The sequence below is a fragment of the Psammomys obesus genome, unplaced genomic scaffold (genome assembly GCF_907164565.1).
Source record: "Psammomys obesus unplaced genomic scaffold, mPsaObe1.curated_primary_1811, whole genome shotgun sequence".
Classification (NCBI taxonomy): Eukaryota; Metazoa; Chordata; class Mammalia; order Rodentia; family Muridae; genus Psammomys; species Psammomys obesus.
In genome coordinates this window covers 9,937,803-9,957,558 of record NW_026590767.1, presented here as the reverse complement: position 1 = coordinate 9,957,558, position 19,756 = coordinate 9,937,803, and the positions used below count along the sequence as shown (strand labels likewise).

Below are 19,756 nucleotides of genomic sequence, written 5' to 3'. Positions count from 1 at the left end.
GCCTCAGTTACACAGCGAGTTCAAGGACAACTTGGACTACAGGAGATCCTGCCACAAGAAGGTAAAACAAGAAAAAACACAAAGCCAAACAGACCCCCCCCACCACCAAACTGGGAGGAAATGAATTATTAAATGATTAGAAGAAAAAAAATATCTTAAAATGAGAAATTAATATTAAGATGCTCAGGGGTGAATAGACTCAAATGAAAATTTAGTAAGCAGAATTGAAGAATTAATAAAGCAGGAAATCCAAAAATATAAAACGAAATAAGGAAAAAAGTAAAAGTGTGGGCCAGGTGTGGTGGCATTTGCTTTTAATCTCAGCACTTGGAAAGCAGAGGCAGGAGAATTACCCTGAGTTCAAGGCAAGCCTGGTCTACATAATGAGCTCCAGGCCAGTTGGCTGCACAGAGAGACCCTATCACAAAAAAAAAAAAAAAAAAAAAAAAAAAAAAAGGAAAAAGAAAAGATTATAAAAGGAAACCAGCATGTGGTTCATGGCTTTAGTCTTCAGCCACCTGAAGGCACTGTGCGGAATCCATGATGAGTTCAAGGCCAGGGTAGCATGCACAGTGAATTCCAAGCCCAGCTGGGCTTCAGAGTAAGACCCTGTCTCAGGGAAAGAAAAGAGAGGAAGGGAGACAGAGGCAAAGACAGACAGACAAAGGGGTCTGAAGCCAGAGGACAACAGAATAGTGAAACTAAGGTCATATTTAAAGCTATGCCAGGAAGACTGGAGAATGCCTCAGCAGTTAAGAGCATTGGCTGCTCTTCCAGGGAACATGGGCTTTCCCAGCACCCACAGGGAAGACTGCCTTGTGTAACTCCAGTTCCAGGGGATCCAGTGCCGTCTTTTGGCCATTGCGCACACCTGTTGCTCTGACGTGTACACTCCAAATGCCCATGTAAAAATAGATAGATTAAGACACAATAACAAGAAAGCTTCCCACGGGGAAGAAAGAAAGAAGACCACCTGAATTCCAAAGGGCTCACCAGAACCCTGAAAGACTAAATCCAGTCTATTGGCTTCAACACGAATCTAGTAAAATTATGAGACATCAAAGCTAAAGACAAAATCCTCACGGCTTTCAGGCAAAAAGATCAATAAAGTTCCAGAAGCAAGAGCAGACAGGCATCAAGGTTTGGATACACAGCCGATTCAGTGAGTGTATGCCTGTGACCCCAGCACTGCGGGAGGCTAAGGCACAGCGACCTTAGCTCAAGGCCTGCCTAGGCTACAGAGTGAGACCCTTTCCCCTGACGCAGTGTCTTAGTTAGGATTTCTATTACTGTGAAGAGACACCGTGACCACTACAATTCTTATAAAGGAAAACCTTTGATTGGGACTGGCTTACAGTTCAGAGGTTTAGTTCAGTTATCATCATGGCAGAAAATATGGCGGCATGCAGGCAGACATGGTGCTGGAGAGGTAGCTGAGAGTTCTATATCTGCATCTACAGGCAGCAGGAAGAAACAGTGATCCACTAGGCCTAGTTTTAAGCTTCTAAGACGTCAAAGCCTACCCCACCCACGCTGGAAACGTACTTCCTCAAACAAAGCCACACTTACTACACAAGGCCACACCTCCCAATAGTGACACTTCCTATGAGCCAAGCATTCAAAGAGTCTATGGGGGTCATTCCTATTCAAACCTCCACATCCAGGCTTATGGAAAGCTTGCAGGGGCCTCCGTGTCTCCAAAAGCCAAAGCTAGAGACCAGCTAGGTAAAGGCTAAATAAAGGCTTTTGTCACTGGAATTCCGCTTCAACGTAAATTAACTAACTACCTGGGTCCTCTGTTGACTGAAATAAGCACATCACCAAGGAGTGGGAATCACCTTTCCTCACCACAAAACTCCACTTAGTGGATGCAAACAGAAAGAAGGGACTCGAAGCCTTGGACTCGCAGCCTGGGGAGCTCCCCACCAGAGCCCACAGATGTTAGTTTGGACATTTTGAGTCAGCAGCAGAAGCTGTAAGTGACTGCACAGGTTCCGTGTGACACTAACCAACTAGCAAGGGGACAGCTGCCGCCTTACAGAGCACCCCACACAGGGCAGGGGCGCTGGCACAGGCAACTGCAGCATGCACACCTTGGATCCAGTGTCCCCTGTAAGGGTTTCCTGTCCCAGATCACACCCTCCTTCAGATCATGACACATCGGATAAACTCAACTGACATTTCCAAATAACATTTGTCGCTTCGCAAGCCTCAAGGCCATGGAAAACAGGAAGACTGAGCCAGGGGATGTACCACTGATGCAGAAAGGGGACAAAGATGAGACCCTGGGTCAGAAAATAAGGATAGGTTGATAGTCCTTTTTTTTTTTTATTTTTTATTTTTGTAAGTCAGAGCCTCACTATGCAGCCCTGAAGGAACTCATTAGGTAAATCAGGCTGACCTCAAAGTCACAGAAATCCCCCTGCCTTTGCCTCTTGAGTGCAAGGACTAAAGGCCGGGCTCGTAGTTCTGTTTTAATGCCCTGCTTCTGATAAATATGGATTTTCACACAAGATGCTGACCTCAGAGAACCAGGTGAGGGTGAACTGATCTCAGAGGAGTTTTTTGCTTTTCTGTAAATCTAACATTGGAGCATGAACGTAGAATGAAAGGGGAGGAAGAGGTCTAAAGGGAAGGAAAGTGGGGAGAGGAAAGGGTAATAGAGTAAGTGTGACATGAAATCAGGAGTGGGGTAAAGCAGGAAGGAAAGGGAACAGCAAAAGGGAGAGGACAGAGGAAGGGGCTGGAGGAAGGGAGGAGACAAATAGAATGAACTATGGTGTCTGTTGGGGAAATGATACACTGAAACCCATTTCTTTCTATGCTAACCAAAATTTATTTATAATCTTAACATACGTATGAAGAGGCCATACTATAACTCATTACTTTGTGCACTAATCTAAAATATTTAATCGAAAAATAAATAATTAAGACCAGCAGGATGACTCAGCAGGTAAAGGCACCTGCTGCCAACCCTGATGACCTGAGTTCAATCACTAGAACCCACATGATGGAAGGAGAGAACTGCCTCCTGCAAGTTTTCCTTACACACACACACACACACACACACACACACACACACACACACACATAAGTAAAAATAAATAAATGTTTTTTAAAGGAAAACAAAATGGGCAAAAATGAAACTTTGCTTTTTAGGAAAAGAATATCAAGCCAGGCACAGTGCTGTACTCCCTTAATCCCGGCACTTAGGAGACAGAGGAAGGAAATCTCTGTGATTTAGAAGCCGGCCTGTTCTACATAAGTGAGTTCCAGGACAGCCAGAGCAAAGAAGAAGAGGAGGAAGAAGGACGGGAGGAGAAAGAGAAAAGGAAAAAATACCAAGAAAGAACTTTTTTATGAGTGCCTGAGACTGGCAGGCCCTGTGTCCCTCAGCAGGTGAACGGATGAAATGGGGATGTAGCTACAATGGAAAACTGCTCAGCAATGATGAAAGAATTATTGACACAGATGAAAGTGGGTCAGCACAGAGACATGGTATTCATGAAAGAGCCCAGACACAAAGGCAAAGCCTGGTGGGTCTGTTCTTGTGAAGTGTGGAGGCTGAGCTAATGTGCTGAGGAAACAGAGATTCCTCTTCCTGTCGGTCACCAGGGCTGGGGAGAACTCTGGGGATGAGGATCTTCCAGTTTGTGCCAGAGCCGGGGTATTTGTCTTCATACTTATGCAACCCAGGAGGAAAGGTGGTTGCCACCAAGAGATGCCACAGGGTGAATTTACTCCTCACCCCCAAAGAAAAACCCCTAAAAATAAAGCTTAGTTTAGGGCCTGAAATATACCTGCAGCCTTCTTTACCTGTGCCTAGGGTTTGGGTCGGGGAGAGAGTCAAGTACTGATCTTCTCAAAAGAGCTTAAAGTCTACGGGAAGAGGCAGATGGATTCTCCACCCTCCCCCAAAGATGTCAAGAAGTGACACACCAATGTACAAATGGTAGCAAGCATAGGAGTGGATGCTCACTGTCAGAACATGCCAATCAAAAGCACAGTGAAGCCAGGCATGGGGTCACATACCTTTAATTCCAGCAATTGGGAGGCAGGGGCAGGTAGATCTCTGTGAGTTCTAGGCCTGCCTGGTCTACAAAGTGAGTCCAGGACAGCCAGGGGTACACAGAAAAACTCTATCTCAGGGGTGGGGGATGGGAAAAGTACAGTGAGACACCACCCTGCAGCCACAGGATGGCTCGTGCCCACAGAATAAACAGAAGGCAGCAAGTGCTGCATAGAAATTACAACCACTGGTGGAAATGGAAACTGAGGCAGGCACCGTGGAAACAGCATGGCAGTACATCAGACAGAATGCCATATGATCTTAAGCTCCATCCTGGGTGGAGGCAGCGGCTTTGGTTTTGGTTTTCTGTTGTTGTAGTTTGATTGGTTGTTTTGTTTTTGTTTTTAAGAAGTTCTCAGGGCTGGGTCTGGTGTTGTATGCCTTTAATCTCAGCACTTGGAAAGCAGAAGCAGGCAGATCTCTGTGAGTTTGAAGCCAGAGCAAGTTTCAGGCCAACCAGGGCTACACAGTGATACAGTGGCTTGGACATTCACACAGCTATGTGTATAGTGGACTCTGAGAATTGACAGTATTAAAACAGCCTCAGCTATTTCCATAGCCACACCCACAGTGGCATTGAACACAAGCTAAAAATGTGCAGCCACATACCCATTTGCTGAAGTATGAATGCAAACAGATTATAGTCCTGCTCATCCTTAGAGGCTGGAGAGATGGCTTATCAGTTAAGAGCATCTGATGCTCTTCCAGAGGACATTAGTTCAAATCCCAGCACCAATGTCAGGCAGCTCACAACTGCCTGCAACTCCAGCTCCAGCGAATTTGATGCCTTCTTCTGGCTCTGCTGACACCGGAGACACATACACATGAATAAAAACATTTTTAATTAAAATGACACTTGGTTGGGCTGGAGAGATGGCTCAGAGGTTAAAAGCACTGTCTGCTCTTTTCCAGAGGTTTTGAGTTCAATTCCCAGCAACCACATGGTGGCTCACAACCATCTATAATGAGATCTGGTGCCCTCTTCTGGCATGCAGACACACATGCAGGCAGAACACTGTATACATAATAAATAAATAAATCTTAAAAAAAAAAAGATGAAGTTCATTAAAGTTGATTCTGCCTCTTCAAAAAAAAAAAAAAAAAAAAGGCACTTGGTGAGATAAGCCGATCATAAGATGGTCTATGCTTTGGTTTCACTTCTGAGGTTCCCAATTCATGCTTCCCCCAAGACTTCCCATAGGCAGTCATGGGGAGTTGCATCTAACGGGGATGAAGATTCAGGGTTTTTAAGAAAAGTTTTACTACTTTTTCATTTTATGTGTCTGGGTGTCTACATGTGCAGGTCTCTACAGAGGCCAGGAGAAGGTGTCATAGCTCCCGGAGCTGGAATTACAGGGCACTTGCGGGATGCCCAACATGGGTGCTGGGGACTGTAATCAGGTCCTTTTGTGAGCAACAAGGCTTTATTGGCTTGTGGGATATTGGCCAGCCTGCCAAGAGCCAATATTTCACATGCTTCCCCCACCTGTTAAAACTTTGGTTTACACGAAGGCCCCCGTGGACACAGTCACCACCTGCCTTAGAATAAAAGCCAAGTGCTCACCCTACCCTGGTGTGCTTGCCAGCCCCACACCCTTTTATCAAAAAGAACTCACCTTCTTCCTTTGCACAGCACCAAGGTTATTCTTTGTTTCTAACACTTGGAAGAGCAGCTCTTAACTGATTCAGCTAAGGTTTCATGATGAAAATAGATCTGGAGGTGGGTAATGATTGTAATGGTATAAAAAAAAAAAAAGCATAAATGTACTGAATACCGCAGAACCACACACTGCTGAGGAGGTCCAGGTGTCAAATTTTATAATGTGTATAATTAGCCACAGTTAAAACATACACACAAGCCAGGCGTGGTGGCGCACAACTGTAATCCCAGCACTCTGGGAAACAGAGGCAGGTGGAACTCTGTGAGTTCAAGGCCAGCCTGATCTACAAAGTGAGTCCAGGAGAGAAACCCTTGCCTTGAAAAACCAAACCAACCAACCAACCAACCAACAAACCCAAACACACAGCCTACAAAGTCGCCTGCCTCCATCCCTCTTTAAGCCTGACAGAAGAATCTGGAGAATGTGTGATAGGATGTGTGTACCCGAATGCATGCCTGCATACACACGCACACACACACACACACACACACACACACACACACACACACACAGCACATACATACACAAAAGAAAAAAGGAAGAAAGAGAGCCTATGAGCCACCAGGAAGGAATGCCTCATGGCACTGTTTGATGCTGACTCAGAAGTAGCTTTCTGAGTGCCTGGTCTACTGCTTATGTCTGATATTTGAAGGGTGATTAGGATGGCCAATCATTTTTTAACATCAGACTTGTGAAATCAGACATGGAGAGGAACCCAGAATTTGCAAGCATGGTTGTAATGTCGGCCAGGCCCCAGTTACTCCATGCTGGACCTAGCCTCTGATCCTCCAGTCCCAGTAGGGATGAGAAACACTAGGCAATCCAACCTGGCTTACTACAGAGATACATAACATGGAAAAGGAGCCAGGACCTCTGTAGAGAACACCAGGTAAAAGGTCCTTGTGGACACCACAGTAGATCCTGCCCTTGAGTTCCCCTTATAGCCAGGGCAGTTTAAGCCCCTCTTCAGCCCAGCTGTGCCCTTTACTGTACCAGCCATGACAAGCAACAGTTTTTGTTCAATTCCATCTGCTCCTAGACAACCACCTTATGCCACAAGGTGTAAGGTGACCCAGTGGATATAGTGGTTTTGTTGGCCTAGGCCAGCTAGTGTGGGCTGCACTCCAACCAAGCCTCCTATATTCTTAACACCAAAGGAAGCAGCTAACTAGGCTGTGACCACGGCTAGTATCATGGCCACCCCAGCTCCAAGTTGTGGCACCTGTACCCAGCCCTTGGTGCTGTCCTCTTCTCTGGCACCATGCCTGTCTCTCACACACAACTGCCCCAGGACAGGCAAGCCCAGAGGAACACACATAGCACCCCTGAGGCTACTTCCCAGCCAACTCCTGACTCCTAGAACACACTCATGACGTTGTAGGTGACCCACAGCGAACCTGTTAACATAAAGTGGGTTGAGAGCACTCATCAAGAAGGGGTAGGGAAATGTGAGGTACACATCACGACAAAGTACTTGACAAAGAAGGAAACTGCATCATGTACAGAGGCATGGTTGAACACATAATGCTGCTAAGGGCATTATGAAAAGTCAAACAAGCCAATCACAGACAAGGGTCATATGTCTCCGCCTATGAGGTATCCGCCACGGTCAAGCCAGACATTTGTAAGATTGCAATGGTAGGCAGAAGCAGATGTGAGCTCTAGGTACATACTATGGGGCACTGTGATGACAGCCGGTGACTGGCCACGACTGACACAGGAAGTATTATGAACATGTTGTGTGGCTTTTCTCATTGCTGCCACCCAATGCTCAGCCAAGGGAAACTTAAAGAAGAGTGATTTTATTGTAGTTCCGTTCCACAGCAGGGGGTATGGCAGCTGGGCCACCGAAGACAAGACGTTCACACGAGGCTACAGGAGACATTTCACACTGAAACCATTATACTTAGAATTTGTTAAGAGGACAGACATCCTGAAAAGTGCTCTCACCTGCCATACTAAAGCCAAAAATAGAAAGGAGGCAGGGAAAGAGCCCATCTGGTTGTTCTGGTGGAAAAGGCCATGCTGTTCCACGAGAAACCTAGGCAAGATGATGGTGAAGGATTCATGTACCTCAGCCCAGAAGGAAATCAGGGCGATGCCTAAGGTGCTGTTTATGACAGGGTTCCTCTTTCTTGTCTAGTCATTTCTCAGAACATGTTTTATTGATTTCAGTATTGAGATAAAATCATATTCTGTAGCCCAGGTTGACCCAGAACATACTATATAGCCCAGCCTGAACTCAAAGCAATCCTCCTGCCTCAACCTCCAGGGTGCTGGGATTATAGGTGTGAACCACCACATCTGGCAATAATTTTAAAATTATTGTAGCATTTCTTTTCCTTCTCTAGAATTTTTAAAAGCACAAGAAACACAAACTTTGGTACCCAAACCCCAAGCCTTGAACTGTCTGGCTGACTGCCACCAGCGGCCACCTTTGATCAGATCATGGGCGACAGATTCCTCCAGCGTGAGAAACGAGAGAGGCAGGACAGCGAAGACCACTAATGACAGGTTCTCTGGGCCATTGGGACTCAGCCCACATCCATCTTTTCCTCTCCAATTCGCAATGTTTATCTATTTTTTTTTTTTAATTAGCTGTGGTGGCTTGTACATGGGTGACTACTCTCTTTTAAACAGGGGTCAGACCACTTTGTACAGCATTTCCATACAGACAGGGAACCTGGTTCTGCCAGGGCAATCCCTGGCAAGGGGACACAGGTCCATAGGTCCACAGGCACAGAAACCAAATGGAACTATATGGACTTGGTCAGCACTCTTCCTGCAGAAAACACTTAACGTTTCCGTTTCCGTGCCTCGGAGCTTCCTTACAAGAAGGTAAACTGGGCTTCCCCCACCCCCAACTCCCAGTGTAGAATGAAAAACACAGCAGGTGACTGCTGTAAGTTCCTAAATTCACACCACACGTTAGCTTCCTGAGAGAAGAGGGCCAAGAAGGCCTTGTGCCCTGCGTTTCACTTCCATGTGCTGGTGGGAATGAGGACCCTAGCCTTCTTGGCACCACCCACACCCCAAGCTGGAAGCACTCACTTCAGCAACTCAGCTCTCTAGTTTGGGCCCTACAACCAAGGCCAGAGCCATTTCTGGTGTCCTGCTGTTCTACCAGTGAGCACCCAAATCTGAGTCACCACAGCCTTCATTACCAGTTTACCAGTTTATTTGCAGGAAGCCCGCGTTTCACCACCTTGTGGAGAAAGCCAGAATCTAGCTGGGAAACAGAAGGTTGTGTTTTTCTTTAATTCCAACTGTTTTTTTTTTTTTTTTTAAACAAGCAAGGTCGAACGGATCCACAGATCTTTTTCCTACGAAAACTAGTGTCCTCTCACCAACTCCCAAAAGCAAGCAAAAGGTAATTGGAAGCCTCACATATCCTCAGCATCCCACTGCTGTGCATCCATCTGGGAAGGGGGACATGGGAAAAATTTAAGCTATCTGTCAAAATATAAAAATATAAAAAGGCCCGGCAGCACCATGCTGGAGGAGGTACTGTAGGGAAGACGACGAGTCCAGAGTCCCCGGCGGCGGCAGCGGCGGCCGCGCACCTGCGCGTCCACACCCAGCGCAGCGTCACCAGTAGCTCCTTAGGCCTATGCCGGGCTGGCCCTGCTCCCCCACACCGCGGGGAAACCGGTGCGGTGAAATAAATGGCCAGTGGAGCGCAATAGATCTCCCGGAGAGGCAAAGACCCCAACCTGGACAAGGCCTCCGGACCCCCGATCACCGGGGGAGTCGAGCAAGCCCCACCACCCTGCTCCATGCTCTTGCCATCCTGCACCATCCCGGTGCCACCCCGAGAGTCTCCACCCTGCGCCATCCTTTCCAAGAGCGTCACCACTCTTTTTTCTATTCCAATGCCATCTCCGCCACCCTGGGCGTCACCACCTCGCTCCATCCCGGTGTCATCCCCAGCACCCTACACCACCTCCAGCCCATAGCGCAGGGCATCCGCGGGCCCTGGACACTCGGTGCCAGGCGCCGGGGGAGCGTAAAGGGCCCTTCAGAGCGCAGCCCTCGTCCCCTCCCGGGTCAGCTGTGGGGTGCGTTGGATCCTGAGGACCGCGCCGCTGCTGCTCACCAAGGTTCCCCGAGATCAGGCTTCGGGCGGCGGCGTCCGACGGCCGGGCTCAGCCATCGCAGTGGCGCTGCGGCGGGCGGGGGCCGCGCGTCACCGCGGGCAGCGCCCCGAACCCCGGCCCGCCCCTGCGGGCGCTCCAGCCGGCGCCGACCCAGCGTCGCCCGCCCCCTGGCTTCCCCAGATAGCTCCGCTTATTCCTTTAAGAAACAAGTCTTGCGTCCCTTAAAGTGAGAAACGACATTGCTGAAAAGGACCCGGGTGCTGTATAAGACCCTGCTGCGCCGGGCGGGGAAGCTAAAAGCCAGCCAGGTTAAATGTGTCTGCGGGTCGCCCAGGGCCACGCGACGTACGAGGGACTATCCGTGATGGGAATCACTCACCCTCATTGCGTCCTGGATGTGAGCAGCCATGAGCAGCGCCCGCGAGTTGCACGTGGGTGTTCCAACCCTTAACCCTTTGAGTCCCGGCTCCAAGAGCTGCTTTCCCTGGGCTCTGTAGGAAGAGAAACGTTTTCAGGCTTCAGAGAGCAAATATTACTCCGTATCCCAATACTCACAGTTCCGTCCTACCTGCTTCTGTTTGCCCCTGACACTTCCTATACTGGAGATGGAACCTAGGGCCAATTGCTCTGGCAATAAGCTATATCTCAGCCCTCTTGTTCCCCCACTTTTTTTTTTTTCTTGTTTGTTTGTTTTGTCTTGTGATAAGGTGTCCTAGTTTCATTTCTGCTGCTGTAATACAGTCCCTAATGGAAAAGTAACTTGGGGAACTTACTTACTTTATGTGCAGAGATGTTTTGCCTGTATATATGTCTCTGTGAGGGTGCCAGATCCCCTCTGGAACTGGAGTTACAGACGTTTTTTGAAGTGCCATGTGGGTAATGGGAATTGAACCTGGGTCCTCTGGACAGTTTTCCTAACTACTGAGCCATTTCTCCAGCCTGGGAACGAAGTAAGTTTTTTTCAGCTTGCAATTCGAGGTTACAGTCTATCATTGTGGGAAAGTCAAGGCAGGGACTTCAAACAGCTAATTATATCATATCTGCAGTCAAGGGCTGAGAGAAACGAATGCTCGCTTGCTTACTTTCTCATGTTCGGCTCCATTTCTTTACTTTTATACAGTTCACTTTTATATACTTTTATACAGGTACCCCCTGCATGGAGAACGGTGCCATCCATGTGGGCCTGGGTCTTCTCACATCAATTCATTAAGACAGTTCTTCACAGAAATGTTCACAGGCCAGCCCACTATGGACAATCTCATGGAGACTCTCTTCCCAGGTGACCCTGTCTAGGAGCCTGTGCCAGCCTCACAGGCTGAGTCATCTGTACCCTGGCTCTACGCTGTACACCTCAGCCAACTTGTTTTAGGGACCTTTCCATAAAACTATAACTCCAAGTGAAAGGTTGGGGTGGGGCGGGGGGAAGGGGAAAGCAGGACAGCAAATGCACTGAAAGAGACTACTCCATGAGATGAGGACATTTCGGACATGCCCGAGAAAAATCTTCTGTTTATTGACAGAATCTAATGTAGCCAAATTGGTCTAGAACTTACAGGTAGCTGAGGATGACATTGAACTTATGATCACCTTGCCTTACACCTCTCAAGTCCAAAAAAAAAAAGTGTCACCATACCAAGTGTTTCTTTCTTTCTTTCTTTCTTTCTTTCTTTCTTTCTTTCTTTCTTTCTTTCTTTCTTTCTTTCTTTCTTTCTTTCTTTCTTTCTTTCTTTCTTTCCTGAGACCTGTGTAGCCCAGGCTGACCTTGAACTTGCTATATAACTGAGGCTAACCTTGAAATCCTGATCCTCCTACTTCCACCTCTCAAGTGCTGAGATTGAACAAACATGGTTTATTAGGCTGTTGTGCATTATATCAAAATCATAGATACATTTAAAAATCCACAAGCTATGTAACTTCATTGGTTAGGGTTAGGGTTGGATTAGGGTTAGTTAGGGGTTAGGGTTAGGGTTAGGGTTTTGGTTGATAGCTGACCATTTAGAATCACAGATTTGTGGCAATCCTTTCCCAAAGGTTTGTTTTATTATTTACGTGTGTGTGTGTGTGTGTGTGTGTGTGTGTGTGTGTGTGTGTTTATATGCAGAAGCTAGAAAAGGACATCAGATCCCCTGGAACATCACAGGACATTGTGATCTGTATGATGTGAGTGCTGGGAATCAAACTCAGATCTTCTGAAAGAGGAGCAGGGGCTGATATCTACTGAGCCAGCTCCCCAGACCCTTGTGTTCCAATTTTAATTACTAATATTTCTCTTTAGATGACACATTGTACATCACACAATGTACAGCAAGTCCAAGGTCAGCCTGTATCACAGTGATACAAGCTATCGGTACAGGAAACCATGTAGGGTCCACATAAGAAGCCTCACAGAAAGGCATAGTGGCTCATACCTTTAATCCCAGCACTCAGGGAGGCAGAGGCAGGTGGATCACTGTTCAGTTCAAGGCCAGCCTGGTCTACAAAGTCCAGGACAGCCAAGGCTACACAGAGAAAAGGAAAAAGAAAGAAAGAAAGGAAGAAAGAGAGAAAGAGAGAAAGAAAGAAAGAAAGAAAGAAAGAAAGAAAGAAAGAAAGAAAGAAAGAAAGAATAACTTGTGAGTATAGAGCTACATCTTTGGTGAAAGGTTTTCAAGGCACAGTCAGATTAGCATGAGCCAAGTGTCAATCACACATGGGCTGGAACCGGGGGACAAGGCAGGAGTCCTTTCCTCTGACAATTTTCCTAGACAAGGCTCTGAAAGTGATCAGGTGACCAGTCTTTCCTTCTGCATCTCAGTCTTGGGGTTCTTCTTCTTTTGTAGTCCTGCTGATATGGTTGTATCTGATGGGGCTGATAGGCTCGTGTCTGGTGTTTCTGACATAATTTGGTATACTTTCAGGTGTCATTATTGATTGACATAACTTATTTACCAGTCTGTGTCTTCTGCTTTGCTGATGGACGATGGCTGTCTCTGGTGTAAACAAGATATTCAGAGTCAGTCTTTCTTGGCACTTATACTCAAGGTGACTCTGGTCAAGGCTGTTGCTTTAGAAAACAGAATAATTCAAAGCTAGGCACATTCCTCACCTTATAGATGGATTTGGAGCAGTTCAATCTGGTCTCCTGTACTCTGTTAATGACAGCACAGACTGACTATCTCAGACAACAGGATATCACCATCCATGGTTCTGGAAACTGCAAGTCCAAGGTCAAGGTGTTGATGAGATTGGTTTCTCTTGAGACCTCTTTCTTCAGCTTGCACAAGGCCATTTTCTTGCTGTGTCCGCAAACAGCTTTTCTATGCAGTGTCTTTTGTTTGTTTGTTTTTGTTTCTCTGTATAGGCCTGGCTCTGTCCTGAAACTCCCTCTGTAAATCAGGCTGGCCTTGAACTCAGAGATCCTCCTGCCTCTGTCCCCTGGGTGCTGGAATTGAAGGCGTGTGCCACCAGCATCCAGTACATCCTGGTATCTTAAGGACCTATTTCCAAATTGTTGCATTGAAAGCTAGGGTTCAACATTTGGTTTGTTGGTGGCTTGTGGGAGGTAATTCAGTCCATAACAAGTCTCAAACATACCTCTTCCTTTTTACAGTGGCATTTTGTGTTTCATACACATCTTCAAAGTTTGTTGGATCCAGTAAGACCCAGTAATGATTAGCAAGTTATATTGTATGGTCTTAGTGACATATGAACTATGGTAGGATAGTTGTGTGAGTTTGCATGTGGAAGCCATAAGTGACTTCTCAGAGGAGAATTTATATGTGTGTGTGTATGTATTTGTGTATGTATGTTTGTGTATGTGTGTGTATGTATGTATGTATGTTCCATATGCCATGACTGTGGTTATCCTACCAAGGTCTGCAACACAATGTTCATATGTCCCACAGGTACTTGGAACATGACCGGCTTCACTGGTGACAAGGACCAAGTGGAAGCATGTTGCCTTGAAGCCTCCTTAGCACTTCACCTCCTTGAGCCCCACTCAGATTTACTTGGCAAACAGAAATGCATGCCCAAAGCTTGTATTCATTGTCCGCAAAGTTCACCTTTTGTGCTGAAAGACATAACTTGCAATGTGCTGTCTCCTCTCACTTTGCAGCATTGCCCCAGTCCCGTGGGCCCCCGGGAACTAATGCTGTAGCAGGCTCTTGGTCTCTCATTCCAGCACCCTGTATCTTCAGCCAGGTGTATGGGTAGCTGCTGCTTTCTGCCTGTGCAGCCTGTAGATGAGCTGTTTCTAATAAATATAGCCAGCAGGACTCAGTGTCACTGGCCTGGATCCCTCTGGACTGAATTGTGACACAGAGCAGAGTTGGCAGAGTTGGCAAGCCCTTAAATCAAGTTTACAATGACATGCTGCATTAGTTACATGTCTGACTGTGGTCACAGAATACCTGACAGACAGACTTAAGAAAGGAGAGGTTGATATTGGCTCACAGTTCAGAGGGGGTACAGTCCATCTAGTGGGGAAAGCATGGTGGCTGAAGGGACACTTTTTTGCTCAGTCAGAAACTTCAGGAATGGCTTTTCTTCCTCTTTTGGAGAATTAGAAAGCAGAGTGTTTTGGCCAGAACTAGAGGTGACTCTCACCTTCAGGGCCCACCCCCAGAAGTTTGCATCTCTCTGCTAGGATCCCCTCCAAAAATAAACATTCCACAAGCTCCTAAAGCATCGCCACCTGCTGCAGACAAAGTTCAAACACAGGAACCTGTAGACATTAGCTCAAACACACACTGCTTCCCACAGTGAGGGCAGGTTCAGTCTGTTACATGGTGAAAAAGGAACTTTAACTGCCTCTTTCTGCCTTAGCTGCAAAAAGAGAAAAACTTTGCTTCTAGAGCAGAGGAAAAAACACCCAATCCTGGGGACAGAGCAAGCCCAGTCCAGTCCAAGGGCAAGGCATTTCATTCATGAAGAACTTACCTGCATTGTATTATTTTATTTATTTATTTTTGAGACACAGTCTCATGTAGCCTAGGCTGTCCCTAAATTCACAATCTTTCTACCTCTGTCTCCTCAGTGCTGGGATTACATGCATAAATCACCATGCCCAACTAGTTAATTTCCTTCCTTCCCTCCCTCCTTTCCTTCCTCCTCCATTTTCTTTTTAAAAGTAAAGAGAAAACAGTAAGAGTGCTTAGGAAACCAACCTGTCATTAAGCAGAACACATGGAAGACAGAAAGGACATAATTTTCTTAGAATTCCAAAATACAGGAAGTCTCAGTGTGCACCAACTTAGCAATTGCATTAATACCAAAACTGGAATGACACAGAGATTAGCATGGTCCCTGCAAGGGAGACATGAAAACTTGTAAAGGGTGCTGCATTTAAAAAAGAAAAAGAATTCTTGGGTCACATGCCTGCAATTCAGCACTTAGGAGACTAAGGCAAGAGGGTTGCTGGACATTCAAGGGCATCCTGGGCTACATGGAAAAAGAAGGAGGAGGAGGAGGAGGAGGAAGAATGGGAAGAGCTGTCAGAAATCTTTATCTAGAAAATATACCCTACAGGAAAGGAGTGAAACAAAACATTTTTAGCTGGGTGTGGTGACGCCTTTAACCCCAGCACTCAGGAAGCAGGGGCAGGTATATCTCTGTGAGTTTGAGACCAGCCAGGTCTACAGAGCAAGTTCCAGGATAGCCAGGTTCTACACAGAGACACCTTGTCTTGAAAAACAAACAAACAAACAAACAAACAAACAAAGGATAAGAAAGGTATACTCAGAAACAAAGGCACATAATCTAATTTATTTGGTTGTTTGGTTGTTTGGTTGTTTGGTTGGTTGGTTTTGGGGGACGGTTGTTTTGTTTTTTGTGTTTTTGTTTTTCCTGGAGTTTGTTTTGTTTTGTTTGTTTTGGGTGGTTTGTTTGTTTGTTTGTTTGTTTTGGAGATAGGGTTTCTCTGTGTAGTCCTGGCTATCCTGGAACTCACTCTATAGTCCAGGCTAGCCTTAAGCTCAGAGATCCACTTGCCTCTGTCTCCCAATTTCTGGGATTAATGGCATGTACCACCATCATCTGGCCTAACATTTATTTTTAAGACTGATTTTATTATTTTTATTTGTGGACAAACGTGCATCTGTGTAAACGCATGTGGGCACGGTACCCATAGCTGTCTGGAGACAGCATCGGATCACGGATCACCGGTAGGTGGAGTTGCAGGTAGTTGTGAGCTGCTCAACATGAATACTGGGGACTCAACTCAGGTCTTTTGCAAGAGCAGCAAGCACTTGGTGCTTGGAAGTAAACGTGAGCGAAACAGAGAAAGCAAACTGTGGATAAATTCCAACAGCCCTGCCCTCTTACCAACTAACAAAAGAGAGGAAGGCCGGATGCAGTTCCAGAAATAACTATGACTACTCAGAAGAAAGAATTAAACCCATTAGGAAGTGATGTAAAATTTCAATATATATGTACACAATGACATAACTTAAAACACAGAAAGCAAAATTTGACAGACATATTAAGAAAAATGCAAAACTCTACAATGATCATGAGAGAAATTAAAGCCCCAGTTTCTATAGTTATTAGAAGTTGGGCATGTCGGCACTTAGGAGGCTGAGGCAGGAGGAGTTTGTGAACACAAGAATGCCAGAGCACCCTGGGCAGGATACTGAGGTCTCATATTAAAAATTTCTTGTGTGTGGGTGAGTGGGTGGGTGCGTGCACAGGCTAGAGAGATGGGTCAGGGGTTAAGAACACTGGCTGCTTTTTCGAAAGACCTAGGTTTCATTTCCAGCACTCATACGGTGGCTTAAAACCAGTATAATTCCAATCCCATGGGATCCAAAGCTCTTTTCTGGCCTCCTCAGCCACGGAGCACCCACATGGTGCACAAGTATACGTGCAGGCCAAACACCCACACACATAGAAGAAAGTAAACTGAAAATGAAAAGAAAAATCAGATGGACAAATAAGCAAACCCTAACCATACATACATTCTGAAAAGAATTAACAAACTTGGCCTGATAAACTCACCTAAAAAGCTGCTGTCCGTGACAAAATGTTTTTAAACACAAGCAGAAATTCTAAATGCTGCCTGTATTCTAGACAAGTCTCAGAAAATTCAAAGAATTAAAATCACAAAATCACATAGAGCATATTGTCTGACCATAATGCAATTAAGCTAGAAGTCAGTAACAAGATAACCAGAGTGTAGCCATATGCTTGGAAATAAAAAAAAAATACACTTTAAATAACACATTTTGGTCAAAGAATAAACATGATGTGTTTAAAAAACGCTTTTAAAGATGTCGTGATGGAAACAGTAGTTATCAAGGTGAGATTACTGTGATAGCTACCCTTGGTATTCCACAACCTTAAATGCATACAGCATGTTGATGTATCCAAAGACAAGAAAGGGGCTACACAGTCAAGGTCAAAGTTGCTATTACATGTGTACTCATTTAAAATTAATATGCATTGCCAGGAGTGGTAACACACGCCTATAACACCAGCACCTCAGGAGTGGAGAAAGAAGGAACAGGTGTTAGGCCATCCTTGGTGACATATTGGTCTCATGGTAGTCTGACCTTATGAGACCCTATCAGAATAACAGTGATTAAGAAATCAAATATGGAGGGTGTGGACAAAGGAGAATCTTTGTAAACTGCTGGTGGAACTATCAGCCAGTCCTGACACTATGGAAATTCCTCAAATGTCTAAAAAAACAGGTCTGCCTTATGGTCCAGCCATGACACTTCTGAGTGTTCAGCCCACAGGACCCAGACCAGTACCTCATAGAATATGATTGTACTGTGACTCTTTTCACAATATGTAAGTTATGAAACCGATCTTGGTGTCCAACAACAGAGGAATGGATAGGAAAACCACACTGTATATACACGATGAAAAAAGAATGGAATTATGTCATTTATAGGCAAATAGGTGTGAGTAGAAACAGTCATGTTAAATGTCTTAGATGAATTTGAAAAGCAAATGTGAAATTTCTTCTTTCACATGTGGTTCTTAAATTTTAAAGATTTATTTTTATTTATGTGTGTATGTGTGTATATGAGTGTGGGTTTGTGCATGTAAGTTGGTTTTGTGCATGTGAGTTCAGTGCTCAGGGAGGCCAGAAGAGGGCATGAGGTACCCTGGAGCTGGATTTACAGGTGATTGTGAGCCTTCCAATTTGGGTGCTGGGAACTGAGCTCTGGTTCTGTGAAAAAAGCAGAGAGCACTACTAACTTCTGAGCATTATATATGTGTGTATGTATATGCATACATACACACACACACACACATATATGTATATGTATATATATATATGTTTGAGACAAGGTCTCTACTTAGCTCAATCTATCCTGGAACTCACTCACTATGTAGACCAGGCTGACCATAAACTCATAGAGATCTGCCTGCCTCTGCCTCACAAGTGCTAGGATTAAGGGTGAGCACCACCATGCCTGGCCTTCTCAAATCTATTTTGTTAGTATTAGAATAGCAAGCCAGAAAAAAATCCTTGGATGCATCAACAACCTGCCCCTGAGCAGGGTTGTTGGTGCATCCAAGGATTTTTTCTGATATATATATATAGTTTTAAAACTTAGAAAAATAACAAATTGAATTCAAATAAAATGAAAGGAGGCATTAATAACCATAAGACAAAAACTTCATGAAATAGGAGCATGAAATAGGAGGAAAAGTACAACCAAAAAATAAGCCAGAATATACTTTTAAAATACCCATAGAGATGTTGGGCACAGTGACACAAGCCTATAATCCCAGCACTCAGGGAGCAGAGGCAGACAGATATCTGTGGGGTCGGGGCCAGCCTAGTCTATAAAGCCAGTCCATGACAGCCAAGGCTACACAGAGAAACCCTATCTCAGCAAAACAAACAAACAAACAAGCAAACAAAAACCCAACCAAATAAACAAATAAACTATCCATAGAGGCTCATTTTTTGTGGCAGCCAATGAAGTTGAACATATCCTTCCTGGATATCAGAAGCTCTCTGAAGTGAGTGATGAATGAAAACTTCATACTTTCTATGAGAAGCACATGGCCCACAGAAGTAGCTGCTGATGCTCTGAGTGAAGAGTGGGCATGTTTTGTTGTCTGAATCAGCGGTGGGAACCACACACAAGGTTCTCCCATGAAGCAAGGCTTCTTGACTCAGGGCAGAGTTGTGCCTGCTGTTGAGTAAGGGGCATTCTTATTATAGACCAAGGAGAACTGGAGAAAGAAAGCGCAAGTCTGTTTGGGGCTGCATTGTGGATGCCAGTATTCTCAATGTGGTAAAAGGGGAGAAGAACACTCCTGGGCTGACACTCTGTCTTGGCAGCTAGGGCTGGAGAAAGCTTGTTTATCTAAAGATGATGTCTGCCAATACAATACATTGTCAGACAGTCCTTTAAGAAGGTAAGAAGCCCAGGACCAAAGCACCCAAGGCTCAGAGTCCTGTTACTCACATGTCCTGCAACATAAACATCAAAGTATTTCTCGAGAAAACAACTCACTAAGGAAAATCAGATGGAGGTTGCAGCATAATATGCTAAAATTCTCGCCAAGAGAATGAAGGAAGCCAAAGAAAAATGCGAGGAACAGATTGCTAAGTGACATAGACTGTCCTCGATGAGAATTTCTCCCCCTAAGTCCAGTCAAAAATAAGAATCTTCTGAGACCTGCCCCACAGTAGAGAGCCAGCCCCTGACACTAATAATGTTACTCTGCTATGCTTTCAGACAGGAGTCTAACTTGACTGTCATCTAGGAGACTCCAGCCAACAAAAGATGGACACAGATGCTGGGACTTGCAGCCAGCCGTGGGGTGGAACTCTGGGGGTCCTGTGGAAGTGTTGTGGGGGAAGATGGAAGGACTTGGAGGGGACAGGAACCTCATAAGAGACAACTAACCCAGTCACATGAGGAATTTCAGAGACTGAGACATCAACAAAGGAGCATGAATGATCTGGACCTGTCCTCCCC

At 45.5% G+C, this 19,756-nt stretch overlaps 1 non-coding gene across 1 annotated transcript; it reads left to right on the top strand.

Moving 5' to 3' along the window:
- The first annotated feature begins 15,050 nt into the window (after positions 1-15,050).
- LOC129678252 (U6 spliceosomal RNA) lies at positions 15,051-15,156 on the top strand. Its single transcript, XR_008720334.1, has one exon. It is a non-coding gene; the product is annotated as a U6 spliceosomal RNA (small nuclear RNA).
- The last annotated feature ends 4,600 nt before the right edge of the window (positions 15,157-19,756 follow it).